General features: G+C 32.0%; 1 pseudogene; it reads left to right on the top strand.

The window, feature by feature from the left end:
- Positions 1-6576: 6576 nt before the first annotated feature.
- Positions 6577-15832, top strand: LOC141552825 (protein Red pseudogene; annotated as a pseudogene).
- The last annotated feature ends 2655 nt before the right edge of the window (positions 15833-18487 follow it).

An 18487-nucleotide genomic window follows, 5' to 3' on the forward strand; every position in this document is an offset into this window, starting at 1 on the left:
ATTTTATTTAAATTTTTTGTACCAATATTCATTAGGGAGATTAATCTGTAATTTTCTTTCTCTGCTTTGGCCCTTCCTAGATTAGGTATCAGTGCCATATTTGTGTCTAAGAAGGAAATTAGCAGTACTCCCTCTTTACCTATTTTTACAAAAAATTTATATAGTATTGGAATTAATTGTTCTTTAAATGTTTGATAGAATTCACTTGTGAATCCATCTGGCCCTGGAAATTTTTTCTTAGGGAGTAATTTATAATTATTTATAACAATTACTTATATCATATATAATAATAAGTATAAAATTATTATTTATAAATTTATACATATATTATTTATAATTAAAAATAATCATAATTAATTAAATATAATTTTTAAAGTAATTTATTTCCTCCTTTATTTTAGTGGGGAACTTCAACCTTCCTCTCTCAGAGTCATACAAATCTAACCACACAATAAACAAGAAAGAAATTAGGAAGTTAATTGGACTCTAGAAAACTTAGATATGATAGATTTCTGGATAAAATTGAATAGGGGCAGAAAGAAATACACAGTTTTCTCAATAGTACATGGCACCTATACAAAAAATTAACCATGCATTAGGCCATAAAAATCTCACAATCAAATGCAAAAAGGCAGCAATAGTAAATGTTTCCTTTTCAGATCCCATTGCAATAAAAATTATATCCAATAAAAGGTCAGGGAAAGATAGGCTAAAAAACAATTGGAAATTAAACAATCTAATTCTAAAGAATAAGTGAATCAAATAACAAATCACAGAAACAATCCATAATTTCATCCAAGAAAATGACAATAATGAGACAACATACCAAAATCTATGATATGCAGCCAAAGCAATTCTTAGAGGAAATTTTATATCTCTAAATAGCTACATAAAGAAATAGAAAAAGAGCAGATCAATGAAATTAGTCATGCAACTAAAAAAGCTAGAAAAAGAACAAATTAAAACCCCTCAATTAAATACCAAATTAGAAGTTTTGCAACTTAAAGGAGAGATTAATAAAATAGAGGCCAGGAAAACAACTGAACTAATAAATAAAACTAAAGGTTGGTTTCATGAAAAAAACTAACAAAATAAACTTTTGGTTAATTTGATCAGAAAAATGAAAGAAAAAAACCAACTCAAAAAATGAAAGGGATGAACTTACTACTGATGAAAAAGAAATTAAAGCAATAATTAGGAGCTATTTTGCCTAACTCTATGGCAGCAAGTCTGACAATATAATTGAAATGACTGAATGTTTATAAAAATATAAATTACTTAGACTAACAGAAATATTTAAATAGTCTCATTTTAGAAAAAAGAAATTGAACAAGTCATTAATGAACTCTGTTGTTTTTCTTATGTTATTTCATAATCTCTTCTATTTTTCTTTCTTTATATTTTGTTTTATTATTTCTTGCTCTCTTATAAATGTTGGCTTTTCCTGGCCCAATTCTAGTTCACAGAGTAATTTTCTTCCTTAAGATTTTGAGTTTTCTTTTCTAGTTGTTTGACTTTCTGTTCATAATCTTCATTTTTTGTTTTGTTTTATTTTGTTTTTGTTTTGTTTTTAGACTATTCTCTTTTTTCTTTCTTTGTTTTTTCTCAATCTTTATCATTTGATTTTTTTTTTAACTTCTTCTATTAACTCTTTTGGGGGTGGTACTTTTGGCCTCAGGTCCCTCTTCAGTTCTCCTCTCTGGCCTGAAGCTGAAACCAAGAACTTCAACTTTCTGTAAGTGCATATACCCAGCACTGCTTCTTCACTCACCAGAGTATGCTGGTTCCTTCTTGGCCTAGGTCAAATCTCAACAGTCCAGTTAGGTCTGGCCTTCCTTTTTGGTAGAGGTTCCCTCAATCTTCCCAACTCAGATGACTCCTGACTCCTCATACTATCTGAGATCTGAAAATTGCTGTAGCTGAAGAGCCTCAGTATCTTGATACAGGTCTACAGGCACTAATTAAAAGCAATAAACTTCATTTTAAAAAATCCATTAAAATGAAGGTTTTTACAAAACTTGTGACAGAACATAGTGATTTTATTATATAATTAAAAAGCACAATGGCTTTTTCATGCCAAAGTAATTTGAATGACATTTGAGCCAAAATAAGAAATTGACATTTTCTTAGTGATAAAAATAAAAATGAAATAAATTCATCTTATAATAATAATTTCATAATAAAGTTGTATTTTTTATATATTTTTGAAAACCTTTAAATCTTTTAAATAAATAAATTCAAGATTATTACATTTTTACTATAATCTAGAAAGATAAAAGAGAATCATTCATGAAAAGATTAATCTCTGGGTAATAAATTTATAAAATTATATTTTGTTATTTAATCAAAAATCATTGATTTGCTAATGAAATAAAGAAATGAAGGCATATTTTTAATCCCTTGAAAACGTTATAGATACAATTCTTATTTAATTTTAAAAATCTAGTGATTTCTACATAAACTAGATTAAAAACTCAGATAAATATGATATATTTAGTCTTATAATACTATTTTAAATAAAATTGAGAACTGAAAACATGTATTTTTTAACAGGAAATAATTCTCTGCTTTATTAAACAAAGAGAAATATTTTACTACAGTTTTATATTTTATTTGTATTTCTGTAATAACTAAAAGACCAATTTTGATTATTTATTGAAAATGAATTATGAGTAGCAGTAGCAGTAATGATGCATTTTGAAAAAATGATGCATTTGAAATAAATCCACCCATCACACTGATAATATGTTGTTTTTATTTTTATATTATAAATATATTATATTATAAATTATAAATAAATAAAATTTTATATTATAAATGTTAAAATTTTATGAAGTTACAATAACAAACAGGATTTTAAAATAATAATATACATGCATATATTATTTTAGTTTATGCCAATTGTTTATATTATTAATTATAATAAATTGTTAATTTTACTTGAATAATATTCTTTCCCCCCCCCTGAGGCTGGGGTTAAGTGACTTGCCCAGGGTCACACAGCTAGGAAGTGTTAAGTGTCTGAGATCAGATTTGAACTCGGGTCCTCCTGAATTCAGGGCTGGTGCTCTATCCATTGTGCCACCTAGCTGCTCCCTTTGAATAATATTCAAGCTAAGGAAATTAATTACAGAATTTATGTTATAAAAAGAAGGATAACTAGCAAAAATTTGAAAATAAGTAAGTCTTTTCTACATAAAATTTGGAAATCACAGGCATAATACACTCATATTACTGGAGGAATAACCTTTTGATGAATGACATGTAAATGAATGAAAACCAGATGATTTTCACTTTCCCTGATAGAATAATGAAGAGAAAGGTGCTTGGGGAAAATGTATTTGAAATTTTACTGACAAGTCCTTTGAGATGGTTAATAATCAGAGTTCATATGCCTATATTACAATCCATTATAATACAATACAATACAGTGGCAAAATGAATTTTGAAAAAAAAAAAAGCTCTGCAAAAGAAGCAGATTTTGAAGATACATTGGTTTTGGTTAAAACCTCACAAATCATATTTTATAGGTACCATATTTACACGTGGCACCAGAAGAAAGTCTTAATTCAATAAGGCTTTAAAAAGAAGCCGCAGATTACTGTAAACATTTATATTACCAGAACTATTAGTATGAATTACAACAGTTTTATTAAAAAGTTTTACCAGTATGAATTAATTACTACTATATCTGATTTACTTGCCAGAGATCACACTCATATTGTCTAATAAATAATATTATAATAAATATGATAATAAATAAGATAAAATCAGTTTTAAAAATGCTTGACAAGACATACAATAAAGCAAAGATATTCCAAAAGCATTTAAGAATGAAAATGCCAGAAGAAAAAAAGTAGAACAAGAATAGGAAAAAATTATTATAACTGAATTTTTTATCCTTGAATTCTAATATAATACTTAGAATGTACTTAAAGAAAAAGAAGGAATGACACTAAAGAGAAAAAATATAGGGAAGACTGTATTGAAAGAAAATCTATGAAAGAATTAATTGTGAGAACTTTGATGAAAATATACAAAGTGAGAGTAAAATATCAAAGATGTGTGAAAGTGGGAATCTCATAAAAATCACCCTAAAAAGCACCTTAAGGAATATCAATAATTATTACCTATACAATACTCTCACATTTATACAAAAACATCATGAAGACCAGCTATACACAAAGCACAGGTATTCTTTTAACTATAATATTCATCTTAGAATCATCATCCTTACCATATCACAATTTACTGGAAGATGTATAAAATAAATGGTCTTATTATACCTATTATTTACTGATTTGATTTAAGACCTTTGATGTGGTAGAAAATTACTCTGTTAATCAATCTTCTAATCATTAACAGCAAATGAAATACAAAACAAAGAATAACCAAAGTTATTCACTTCTCTGATAGAGAACATCCAATACAGAATTCAAAATTAAAAAGATATTCCTTGGGGATAGTGAAGTCTTCCAGATATTCTTATTTATAAATGTCATGGTAGTGACTATATCAAGCCTTAGATCAATCATTCCTTTTTAAATAAAGGAAAAATTATGTAGATAGAGAAGTAATAACAGATAAAGCAAGAAAAGTTCAATAGGGCTATCTTCTTTGGGACTTTGAATTGCAAATTTGGGTTTTAATTTAAGAAATAATGGAGTTGATGAAATTTTGAATTAGGGAATAACTTGAGCAGAACTTTAAGAAAATTAAGGATGGATAAGTTAAATGACTATTATAAAAATTCAGAAAAGAGGTGGTAAAGACAGTAATCATAGTGGTAGAAGTGGGAATAGAATAAAAGAATTTTGTATACTATGTATACTTAATCATCTATACTTAACTTATCTATAGATTGTATTATCTATACTTAATCAATATAAAAATACTCGGAAGTCTGCCTGCAAAGACAAAGCCAGGAGCAAAATGATCACAATTACAAAATACTTTTCACACAAATTTAACAAAATAAAAGCTAAACAATTGGGAAAATAGCTCATGGGTAGGCCAAGATAATATAATAAAAATGACAATTCTATCTAAATCAATCAACTTATTCAGTGCCATACCAATCAAATTGCCAAAAAATTACTTTATAGAGCTACAAAAAATAATAACAAAATTCATCTGGAAGAACAAAAGATCAAGAATATCAAGGGAATTAATGAAAAAAGATGCAAAGTAAGATGATCTAGTTGTACCAAATCTAAAGTTTTAGGTTTTTATTATATTATAATTATATGTATAATTATAATATATAATATATTATATTATAAAATGGAGGTAATCTTGATACTGGGCTAAGAAATCAATGGAAAAGTACACAAGACACATTGTAATGTTCTTAGTTCAGTTTTCTGGAGGTCTTTTCAGTAGAGTAATCACCACAAGAGTAGCCAGGGGTTAAAGTCCAAATTCTTTATTATCTCTTTCAAAGTTTTGTCTCCTTTCTTGGGGCCCAGTTAGCTTTCTCAAAGGCCTTCCAGAGTCTTCGTTTCAGTGGAGAAAATGCAGGATGACAGGTCTGCCACCATAGGGTGTGAGATGGGATAAATGAATTTGAGTCCAAGGGCTTGTGCTTCAACCTCCAGTCTGCTTGTTTTCCCTAGCTCTCTGAATCTGGCTGAGGCTCCCAGTTTATATGCTCTACCTTGAGTATAAACCAATCATTATGTCACTAAGAAACTATTATTTGTTGTAAGATTAAATCAATCATACTGAGTTTAGAGAACTATTAATCACCATGCTAAACTAAATAACCATTGCTTCATCAATTCCACTGACTTAACTTGTAAGAATCCTTATTTCAGAGTTCTGGCCCATAACAACACATTAGTCAATCACTATGGAAATCTGATGTTTTATAAAGCTAGATTCTAGTTTCTGGGATAAGAACTCACTCACTATCTGACAAAAATTACTGGGAAAATTGGAAAACAGTATGGAAAAAACTAGGCATTGACCAACATCTAACACCCTATACCAATATAAGGTCAAAATGGGTTTATGAATAAAACATAAAGGGGGATACTATAAGCAAATTAGTAAAGGGATAGTCTGACTCTCAAATCTGTGGAAAAGGGAAGAATTTATGGTCAAAGAAGAACTAAATAATATTATTAAATGCAATATGGATAATTTTTATTACATTAAATTAAAAATGTTTTGCAAAAACAAAGCCAATGCAGCCAAAATTAAGAAGGGGAGCAGAAAGCTAGGGAAAAATTTACAGCCAATGTTTCTGATAAAGGACTCATTTTAAAAATATATGGAAAATTGATTCAAATTTATAAGAATACAAGATATTTCCCAATTGATAAATAACCAAAGCTATGAATAATTTTCAAATGAAGAAATTAAAGCTATTTAATGAAAAAATGCTCTAAATCACTATTGATTAGAGAAAAGGAAAATAAGATAACTCTGAGCTACAATCTTATATCTCTCAGATTGGTTAAGATGACAGAAAAAGATAGTGATAAATGTTGGATGGGATGTGGGAAAACTGGTACACTAATACTTCTTATGATACCTAGAGCTGGACCACCATCCAAATTTCACTGTCTTCTAATGCCAAGGAGGAAAAAGAAAAGATACTGTGCCAAATTCCATCAACAAGAAATTGTGCATGAAAGGGAAAAGCAGAAAAATGTTGCGACCGTGATGAAGAATAGAGAGATGGTAAGAATAAAGATTATGAAGAAACAGATGATTAGTACAATTGCTAATTACAGAGCTGTAGAACTACTGTTGAGTTTACAAATCCCTTGAGAGAAAAGGTGACAGATGATCCAAGATTGGTCCAGGTTCTTGAGTGATGAAATGGAACACATTGATTTGAGATTGACAGCAAAGAGAAAGAAAAGGAGATGGTGGAGAAACCTCAGAAAGAAACAAAAGATGAACTCCCACAGCTATCACCTGTCTCTGCAAAAAGTTTGTATGGAACATCCGTCCCATTAGAACTGCTGTGCTCTCCCTTGAAATGTCATCCAGGCTCTTCCAAAATGGCCACAGGTGCCCCCGGCCCGTGTGTCTTGGAATGACCTCACAAGGCTCTGATGTGACCCACAGAGTCCATTCAAAGGGGGAAGCTACTCAAACTTTGTCTTCTTTCCTTGTGCCTTTTGAGCCACAGTGTTTACTGAATTCTATCCAAGAATAAAGCTTGTGAACAAAATAAACTGTTTCTGCAGCTGCATGATTTGTGTGATAGATCTGAATGATGAGCATAAAGACTACACTTATTCAGAGCAAAGTTGATTGCTCTATTATGGAATCCCAGACTACACTGCCCATGAATGATATCATCAGTAGCAAGTTGATACAGATCCTTTCCTACTTGCAGCAGGGTATCAGGAATAAGAAGTTGAAGAAAAAGAACAAAGGAAAGTTAAATGAGAAGAAACCCCTTGGAGGCTGACATGAATATTTTTGAAGTCTTAACAGCTATTTTGAGAAGTCCAAAGTGGATGGCAAGTGGATTGACAAAGAAGTTGTTAAAATCTATTGGTGAAAAGTTTATTGGTTCTGCTGATTGGGAAGTTAGGAGATTTTTTTGGCAAGTTCCAATAGTTATACAAAGCCAGTCATCCAGTTACAGTGGATGACATGGCTGTGGACAGTGATAAAGGGATGAATTATAGCAAAATGGACCAGAGTAACAAGAAAGAACCATGGAACAATGTGACTGGAAGAATATAGTGAGTATATGAACTACAAGATGGTTTTGCTTAAAGCTGCATTCCAGTATGACATCTTGATGTCAGAAGTTCAGAAAAATTACAAAGAAACAAATGACAAAACAGAGTTTGATCTACAGTGGGAAAAGATCAGTATAATTATTTAGAAGAGAAAAAAATTATATATATATAATCTGATAGGGTTGAGTTCAAGAAATCAAAATATTAGTCCTGCAATCTGATTCCTAGAAGATTACTTTTCTGAATATTTCTCAGATTTCTTTTTCTCCCCTTATATTTTCTTTAGAGAGGCTGCAGTGTTCATGTAAATGTATGCATGGACTTGCATTGTTTTGGCTACAGAAAAAAAGACATAGAAAGACTTCAGCGAATTGATACAGAGTGAAGTAAGTAGGACCAGAAGAATAACAAAATACTATTAAATGAAACAATTTTGAGAACTTTTATAAAATAATGGAGAATGGCATCAGAACTGAAAGAACAATTTATACAATAACTATATACAATAGATTGTAAATGTATATAAATATATTACTATACAATATATAATAATAACATTATATAAAAAACAAATACCTTTGAAAGATGAAAGAAATATGATCATCATAATTATCATTTCTGAGGATGGATGATGAAATGTTATTTATCCTTTGTAGAGGAAATGAATAGAGGGTATAGAATAAGGTCTTTTATGGAGAGGATGCAACTTATAAATGTTTATAATGTGAAAGTAAAACACATCAATAAATTATTTAAAGGATTTCTATGCTGAAATTTTAGAGTAATTTTAAAAATTACATTAAACATCAGTTGAATTGGACAACAAGAATCCTCTTCGCTCAAAATCAAATGCCAACTGAAAAATAAATAGACCTTAAAATAAGGGATCTGTAACATTTCTGTCAACATAAAGTGCAAATTTCAGGGCAATAATTGGGAACATTTTTTTCCCTTCACATTGTATATGAGCACAGGCTACTGTTAAAATTGATAAAAAAATGAATAGGACAGGGACAAGAGGTTCTTTTACTCTATTCACAGAAAACTGAGATGATAAGAAAATACATTTCCATGTTAAATAAACAAAAATAAGAATAATTTTTTGTTGATCAGTTGATTATGAGGAAGAGTATTCTCAAGGCAGGAAACACAAATGATATATTCAAGAAATAGCAAGTTTTAATATAATAATATATTTAAGAGACTTATAACATTTAAAAAGAAAACAATCATTAAGCACCTACTATAAATTTCTCATTTGAGCCTCTCAGCAACCTTTAAAGAGAAATGTCACCTGCATTTTACAATTGAGGAAATGGAAACAGGATAAATGACTCGTCCAGGGTCACACAGTTAGAAAGTATTTTAGGCTCGATTTGAATTTAGATCTTTCTGGACTCCAGGTCTGAAGAACTAACCCCTACATCATTCAACTGCCTCTATTTAGACAACAATTACTTTTTAAAATTCACAAACCACAAAATACCATGTCAATTCCCTCAGTGAAAATAAAGATTAAAAGAAGAAAAAAAAACTGTTGTTCCAATTAAACAACTTGCTATAAATTTGTTACGAGATTTAGGATCTCTAGTTTGCATATTAATCTCTCTACATTAGCCAATCAACATTTATTAAGTTCAAATGACATGTCAGACACTCCACCATACACTAAGAATACAAAGAAAGGCCAAAAAAACAAAACAAAACAAAACAAACAAAAACCAATCTCTGCTGTAAAAAAAAAAAAAAAAAAACTCAGTCTAATAAAGGACATGACACACAAACAACTACAAACAAACAACCTATATACAGAATCATTTGAAAATAATTAATAGCAAAAAGATATAGAATTAAGGTGGATTAGGAGAGGCTTCTTCTGGATGGTGAGATTTTTTGAAGAAAGCCAGGAAAGAGAGGAAATGAAGATGAGAGTAGGTCAGACATGGGAGACAGCTAGGGAAAATTCTTGGAGTTCAAAGATAGAATTTAATGTGGGAAAAACTTTAGAGGATATAAGATATACGAAGACTAAAAGGGGCAGGGCAGTTTTATAAAAGGCTTTACGTACCAAACATAGGGTTTTATATTAATTTTGAAAATGATAGAGAGCCATTAGACTTTATTAAAAAGACCAGGATGTTATTCTCAGACCTCCACTCTAAAAAGATTATTTTGACAACTGAATTGATTAGAGTGGGAAGAGAAATGTGGCATGAGACTAATTAATAAGATATTACATCCCCTACCAGAAGTTCAGGCATGAGAACCTGCAACAATATGGAAGCAGTGTCAGACGAAGACATATTCAAGAAATATTAGGAAGGAGAAAACTAGCAGACTTTTGCAAGACATTAGAAATATGGGCGGGGAGTGAGAGAATAAGGAGTTGAGAACAACATCTAGTTCATTAGTTTGGGTGACAGGGAGGATAAAGATACCTTCAATAGAAAGAGATAAATTAGAAACATGGGAGGGTTTGTGGGGAAAAATAATAAGTTCCATTTTGAACATGGTGAGTTTAAGATGTCTACAGGAAATCTAGAGCCCTTCTTTAACAAATAGTTAAAAGCAGAGTAACAGGTTAAAAAAAATGAGCAGACCACAGAAATAGTTTTTGACCATATAAAGTTATTATGGTGACAATCAAAACACACTCAGAAGACAATAATAAAATCAAAGCTCCTACAACCAAGAAAAATAAGAATTGGGATCAGGCCATGGAAGAGTTCTAAAGAGGAACTCTTTGAATTTGAATTTGAATTTGAAATTCAAATAAGAGAGAGGAAAATTTAGGAAAAGAATTGAGAATTGCGCAAAAGGAAATACAAAAAGCTAACAAGGAGAAGAATGCCTTAAAAAGCAAATTTAGCCAGTGGGGAAAAGAGGTACAAAAACTTACTGAAGAAAATAATGCCTTAAAAATTAGAACTGAACAAATAAACTTTATGAGAAATCAAGATACAATAAAGCAAAATCCCCAAAATGAAAAAAAATAGGGAAAAAATGAAAAGTATCTCATTGGAAAAACAAGCTGGAAAATAGATCCAGGAAAGATCATTTTAAAATTATTGATCTTCCTGAAAATCATGATCAAAAAAGAGCCTGGCCATAATTTTTCAAGAAATTATCAAGGAAAATTATCCTGATGTTCTAGAACCAGAGGTAAAATACACATTGAAAGATTGTACTAATCACCTCCTGTGAAAGAGATCCCAAAATGTAAACTTCCAGGAATATTATAGCCAAATTTTGGAACTTCCAGGTCAAGGAGGAAACATTGTGAATGTCCAGAAAGAAACCAATTAAACAAATTGGAACCACAGTTAGGATAACATAAGATATAGCAGCTTCTACAATAAAGAGGATTTGGAATATGATATTTAGGAGAGCAATGGAGCTAGAATCTAAGAATCTCTACCCAGCAAAACTGAGTATAATCCTTTAGAGGAAAAGGAAAGAGTGAGTGAACCTTATTCTCATAGAAACTGGCTCAAAGAGTAAATAACACATTCAATATAGGCATAGAAATCTATCTTACCTTACAGGAAAATAGGAAGGGAAGGGGATAAAAGAACAAGAGATGATGATAGAAGAGAGGGCATATTGAAGGAGGGATTGGTCAGAAGTAAAACACTTTTAAGGAGAAACAGGATGAAAGGAAAGAAAATAGAATAAATAGGGAGAATATCCAATTAGCAATAGTAATCATGACAAGAATTTTAAAGCATGTTTCTCTGATGAAGTCTTCATTTCTGAAAGGTATAAAGAACTGAATCAATTTTATTTTTTAAAAAGCCATTTCATAATTGATAAATGATCAAAATATATGATAGCCTAAATCATAGTCTAAAAGACTATAACATTATGCATATCCTTTAACCTTACAATTGCTACTACTAGCCATGAATCCCAAAAGATTAAAAAAAAGTAAAGGACCTATATGTACAAAAATATTTATAACAGCTCTTAAGGCAAAGAATTGGAAATTAAGGAGATGCCCATCAATTGGTAAATGGCTGATTAAATTGTCATAAGTGATTGTGAAGAAGTCATAAAAATGATGAGCAGGATGGTATCAGAAATATCTAGAAAGTCCTCCCTGAGCTCAAGCAAAGTAAAATGTACTGTGTACATAGCAATAGCAAAGTTGTGGAATATTAAGCTGTGAATGACTTTGCTATTCTCAGTAATACAATGATTTAAAACTACTCTAAAAGACTTATGATTAAAAATACTATTAATTATTATTGTTCTATAAGAAACAATCAGCAAGATGATTTCAGAGAGTCCTGGAGAGATTTACATGAACTGATATTAAATGAAGTGAGCAGAACCAGGAAATCATTGTACATAGCAACAATAAGATTATATGATAATCAATTCTGGTGAACGTGGCTCTTTTCAACAATGAGATGATTTAGGCCAGTTCCAATGATCTTGTGATGATGAGAGCCATTTACACCCAGAGAGAGGACTATGGGAACTGAGGGTGGATTACAACATAGCATTTCACTCTTTTTTGTTGTGATTTACTTAATTTTATTTTTTCTCATTTTTTTATCTGATTTTTTTTGTGCAGCAAGATAATTGTATAAACATGTATGCCTATAATTACATGCCATCTATAATATTCTCTCTAAAATGTAATGTTCTCTGTTGAGATTTTCTTGGGGTCTCTGGAGGCAGCCTTCATTTCAGTTCACTAATCACCACATTAGTAGCCAGGGGTTAAAGTCCAAATCCTTTATTGTCTCCTTCAAAATCTTGTCTCCTTCACTTGGGGATTGACTAGTTTTTCTGAAGGCTTTCTGGATCTTGGTTTCAGAAACGAAGGAGGACAGCCTGCCACCACTTCTCTGGTCTTCCCTAGTTCTCCTTCTAGCTGAGTTTATCCACACTAATATACTCTATAATCAAAGGTATGAATCTTGTAGAACATGTACTAAGTACATGTACTGAATTAGAGAATTGTTAAGCACCATTGTCTCTATCAATTCCACTGTAAGAATCCTTTGTTTCAAGTTCAGAGTTCTGCCTCATAACAGCCATCCAACAAGACTATACGGATGATCAGTTCTGATGGATATAGCTCTCTTCAACAATGAGAGGATTCAAACCAGTTCAACTTGTTCAGTGATGAAGAGAGCCATCTACATTCAGAGAGAGAACAGTGGGAACAGAGTGTGGAGCACAACATAGCATTCTCACTTTCTCTGTTGCTTGCATTTTGTTTTCTTTCTCAGTTTTTCTTTTCCTTCCTTCTTGATCTGATTTTTGTTGTGCATCAAGATAACTGTATAAATATGTATACATATATTGGATTTAACATGTATTTAAACATATTTAACATGCATTGGATTACTTGCCAGTTAGGGGAGGGAGTAGGGGGAAGGAGAGGAAAATTTGGAACAAAAGATTTTGCAAGGTTCAATGTTGGAAAAATTATCCTTGCATATGCTTTGCAAATAAAAACTAAGAAAAAATTATATGCCATTTAGGGGAGGGGATAGAGGGAAGGGAGGAAAAATTGGAACAAGGTTTTTCAAGAGTCAATGTTGAAAATGCATATGTTTTGAAAATAAAAAAACTTCAATTAAAAATACTATTCATACCCTAAAAAAGAACTGATTATGTCTGAATACAGATTGAAGAATACTTTAAAACTTTTTTTTTCTCAAAATTCTTTTTGAGGGAAGGAGATCCATGTTTTCTTTTGCAGCATGACTTTTATAGAAATGCTTTACATGGGTCTTTTCAGTGAGGGGATGTGGGAAAGAAGGGAGATTCTGGAACTCAAAATTTTAAAAACAAATGCAAAAAATTGTTTTACATGTAACAGGGAAAATAAAATATTAAAAAGAAAACTATCTTAACATGTAATTAGAAAAAATACTATTAAATGAAAAATATGGATAATTGTGTTTGCAATTAATTAAAAAGCTTTTGAACAAAAAACCAATGTAGCCAAGATTAGAAGGGAAACAGAAAGCTGCAAAACAATTTTTACAAGCCAATGTTTCTGATAAAGGCCTCATTTCTAAAAAATCTAGAAAACTGAGTCAAATGTACAAGAATACAAGTCTGGGAAAATAGAAACTAGTATGACAGAAACTAGGCATTGACCCACACATAACACCAAATACTAACATAAGGGCAAAATGGGTTCATGATCTAGACATAATGAGTGATATTATAAACAAATTAGAAGAACACAAGATTGTTTACTTCTCAGACCTGAGGAGGAGGAAGGAAAGAAGAACTAGAGATCATTATTGATCACAAAACAGATAATTTTGATTATATTAAGAAAACATTGGAAGAGAAGCAATAAACTGGGAAAAACATTTTTACATTCAAAGGTTCTGATAAAGGCTCCATTCCTTCCTTCCTTCCTTCTTCCTTCCTTCCTTCCTTCCTTCCTTCCTTCCTTCCTTCCTTCCTTCCTTCCTTCCTTCCTTCCTTCCTTCCTTCCTTCCTTCCTTCCTTCCTTCCATCTTTCTTTCTTCTTCCTTTCTTTCTTTCTTTCTTTCTTTCTTTCTCTTCTTTCTTTCTTCTTTCTTTCTTTCTTTCTTTCTTTCTTTCTTTCTTTCTTTCTTTCTTTCTTTCTTTCTTTCTTCTTCTTTCTTTCTTTCTTTCTTTCTTTCTTTCTTTCTTTCTTTCTTTCTTTCTTTCTTTCTTTCTTTCTTTCTTTCTTTCTTTCTTCTCTCTCTTCTCTCCTCTCCCTCTCACCCTTCCTTCCTTCCTTCCTTTCTTCCTTTCTTTCTTTCTTTCTTCTTCTTTCTTTCTTTCTTTCTTTCTTTCTTTCTTCTTTCTTTTCTTTCTTCTTTCTTTCTTTCTTTCTTTCTTTCTTTCTTTCTTTCTTTCTTTTCTTTCTTTCTTTCTTTCTTTCTTTCTTTCTTTCTTCTTTCTTTCTTTCTTTCTTCTTTCTTTCTTCTTCTTCTTCTTCTTCTTATAGCTTTTTATTTACAAAACATCTGCATGGGTAATTTTTCAACTTTGACCCATGCAAAACCTTCTGTCTAAACTTTTCCCCTTCTTCCACCCCCTCCCCTAGATGGCAAGTAGTCTAGTATATGTTAAATATAATATATGTATACATATTTATATAGTTATCTTGCTGTGCAAGAAAAATTGGATTTAGAAAGAAGGTAAAAATAATCTGAGAAGGAAAATAAGAATGCAAGCAGATAATAACAGAAAGAGTGGAAATGCTATGTTGTGGTCCACACACATTTCTTATAGTTTTTTTTTTTTTTTTTTGCTGGGTGTAGCTGATTCTCTTCATTACTGAACAATTGGAACTGATTTGAATCATCTCATTGTTGAAGAGAGCCACATATATAATGAAGTGTATAATATGAAGTATATAATGATCTCCTGGTTCTGCTCATTTCACTTAGCATCAGTTTGTATAAGTCTTTCTAGGCCTCTCTGAAATCATCCTGCTGGTCATTTCTTATAGAACAATTAGTCTTACTAGAACAATAATATTCCATAACATTCATATACCACAATTTATACAGCCATTCTCTGTTATGGGCCAGAACTCTGTACTTGAAACAAGGATTCTTACAAGGTATTATGTCAGTGGAATTGATAAGACAATGATTATCTAGTTTAGCATGGTGATTAATTGTTCTTTAATTCAGTACATGTATGTCGGGAGCCAAGGCTTTGGCCCAGGTGTCTCTCCCCCCTAAGTGGGCCTTACCCTTAGACAAATTGTTCCGAGAATCAGGCTGACCACAGGTGGGCAATATCCTTCCAAGAATCAGCTGACCATAGAATGTTCCAACATTGTGTATGTTCCAACATTGTGTATCCTAACTGCAAAATGTTCCTGTTCATTGAACCAGCCATTCCCATGTTCCTTTCCCAGACCCAACCCTACTTCTCTTTCTCATGCTTTTTGCTATATAGGCTGTACCCCAAGAGCAATAAACTGAGACCTTGACAAGAATCTGCTTGGTCACGCTCTTCTTTCTCGCCCGTTTCTCTTTCAGGCTGGGTCCCCCTCAACTCCTCGAATAACTGAGTCCCGCTGGACCGGGACAGGTGGCACCCAACGTGGGGTGCGAGGTACGGACCCTTGCCAGACGGACCCCCACCTGAAGAAGTTGTAGCGACCCCCCACCTGAGAAGTTGCAAGGACCGCTTTCACCACTCATGAAAGTCTTCCGTCCTTGGTGAGTAGTTTCGTCCGTCTCATAAGAATGGGCCATAAGTTATTTAAAGAGCAGGTTTTTATAAAAGACCTTAAAGCATCTCTCAGACAAAGAGGAGTTAGAGTAAAGAAAAAAGATTTGTTATAAGTTATCTAAAGAGCAGGTTTTTATAAAGGACCATTCTCCAATTGATAAGTGGTTTTCAGATGAAGAAATTGAAACTATTTTTCTAATCATATGAAAAGGTGATCCAAAAAGATCCCAAAGAGATCTTAAAGGAGGGAAAAGGACCCACATGTGCAAAAATGTTTGTGGCAGCCCTTTTTGTAGTGGCAAGAAACTGGAAACTGAATGGCTACCCGTCAATTGAAGAATTGCTTAATAAATTATGGTATATGAATGCTATGGAATATTATCATTCTATAAGAAACAACCAACAGGATGATTTCAGAAAGGCCTGGAGACACTTACATGAACTGACGCTAGGTGAAATGAGCAGAACTAGAAGATCATTATACATGGCAACAAGAAGATTATACAATGATCAATTCTGATGGATGTGGCTCTCTTGAGCAATGAGATGATTCAAAGCAGTTCCAATTATTCAATGATAAAGAGAGCCATCTACACCCAGAGAGAGGACTGTGAAAACTGAATATGAAACAGCATTTTAATTCTTTCTGTTATTGTGTGCTTGTACTTTGTTTTCTTTTCCAGGTTGTTTTTTTTTTTTCTTTTTGATCCAATTTTTCTTATGCAGCAAGATAACTGTATAAATATGTAAGCATATTTAACATGTATTGGACTACTTGCCATCTAGGGGAGGGGGTGGGGGGAAAGGAGAAAATTTGGAACAGAAGGTTTTGCAAGGGTCATTGTTGAAAAATTACCCATGCATATGTTTTGTAAATAAAAGACTTTAATAAAATTTTAAAAAACACCAAGAAAACAAATCATTTCTCAATTAATAAATGGTCAGGGGATATGAACAGTTTTCAGATAAAGAAATTAAACCATTTCTAGTCATATGAAAAGATGCTCTATATCACTATTGGTTAGAGAAATGCAAATTAACTCTGAAGTACCACCTCCCACCATTGGCTAAGATGACAAGAAAAGATAATGAGAAATATTGGAGGGGATGTGATAAAATGGAGACCAGTGTCCCCAATGTATTAGTATACATTGTTGTATACCAATACACTGTTGTATTATTAGTATACACAGTTGTGAACTGATCCAGTAATTCTGGGGAGCAATTTAAAATTATGTCCAAAGGCTATATAAAACCCTCTTATCCAGCAGTGTCACTAGTGGGTCTATATCCCAAGGACATCATAAAGGAGTAAAAAGGCCCCACATGTGCAAAAATCTTTGTAGCAGCTCTTTTTGTGGTACAAGGAATTAGAAAACGAGTAAATACTTATCAAATGGAGAAAGAATGAGTTATGGTATATGAAAGTATATGAAAGTAATGGAATATTATTGTTCTATAAAAAATGATGAACAAGATGATTTTAGAAAGTCTTGGAACACAAACTGATGCTGAGAGAAACAAGCAGAACCAGGAATTGTACATAGTAATAGCAAGATTGTTTGAAGATCAATTATGAATGACTTGAATATTCTTAGTGTTTCAGTGATCCAAGGCAAGATCAATAAACTTTGGATGGAAAATGCCATCTGCTACCAGAGAAAGAATTAATGAGACTGAAAGTGGATCAAAGCATACTATTTTCACTTTTTACTGTTGTTGTTTTTCTTGTGTTTTTTCTTTTTTATTCTGATTTTTCTTTCCCAACATGATTGTTATGATTGTTAATTACATTTTCCTCTTCTGTTCTCTTTTAAGTTCTCCAGCCTTTGTCCCTTTACAAAGAATAATGAGATGGAGAGAGAAAAGAAATTACATCATGAGTAGTCATTGAAAACCACTATAGTCTGATACTATACTTCTAAAATCCCTCTGTTCTTCCATACCAGAACCCATTATTTGTTCTTATACTTTATTTCTATCCAATTAATCTAATGAATTATAAAATCAGTACTCCAAAATTAAAGTGTGTTTTGAATAATAATGTTTCCCTCTGTAATTCTGCCTTCTTTAAATATGCTTCTCTTCCCACTTTTCTTACCTATATCATTCTTGCATGTTTTCTTTTTGAAATTTCTTCACTGTTACATTCAAGATAATATTTTTTAAGGACATAGAAGTTATAATTTTTTCATTCTTGTGCATTTTCTATTTTGAGTTTCTTTCCTGTTGAATTTAAAATATTTCTGATGAGGGGAACTCTAAACTCTTTCTCACTCTCTCTCTCAGACTTTTGGGGGAAAGCCTGGAAACTCCCTCAGAGAAGCTGTCCCCTGAGAGACCAGTCCCAGGGAATCAAGATAAAGTGTTTTCATTCTGTTATGTGGGTGGGACTAGTTGAGTCCAGGACCACTCCTACTTAGCCTGAGCTGGACAACCAGATTTTTATACAACTCTATTTAGTTGGAGATTACTCAAGGGACACTTATTCAATTCCAAGATTCTCTATTCTGATTCCAGCTCAAACTGCTCCCAGCCCCCACCAAGAACTGCCCATAAAACAAGCTTCCTTCAACTCA

The sequence above is a fragment of the Sminthopsis crassicaudata genome, chromosome 2 (assembly GCF_048593235.1).
Source record: "Sminthopsis crassicaudata isolate SCR6 chromosome 2, ASM4859323v1, whole genome shotgun sequence".
NCBI classification, from domain to species: domain Eukaryota; kingdom Metazoa; phylum Chordata; class Mammalia; order Dasyuromorphia; family Dasyuridae; genus Sminthopsis; species Sminthopsis crassicaudata.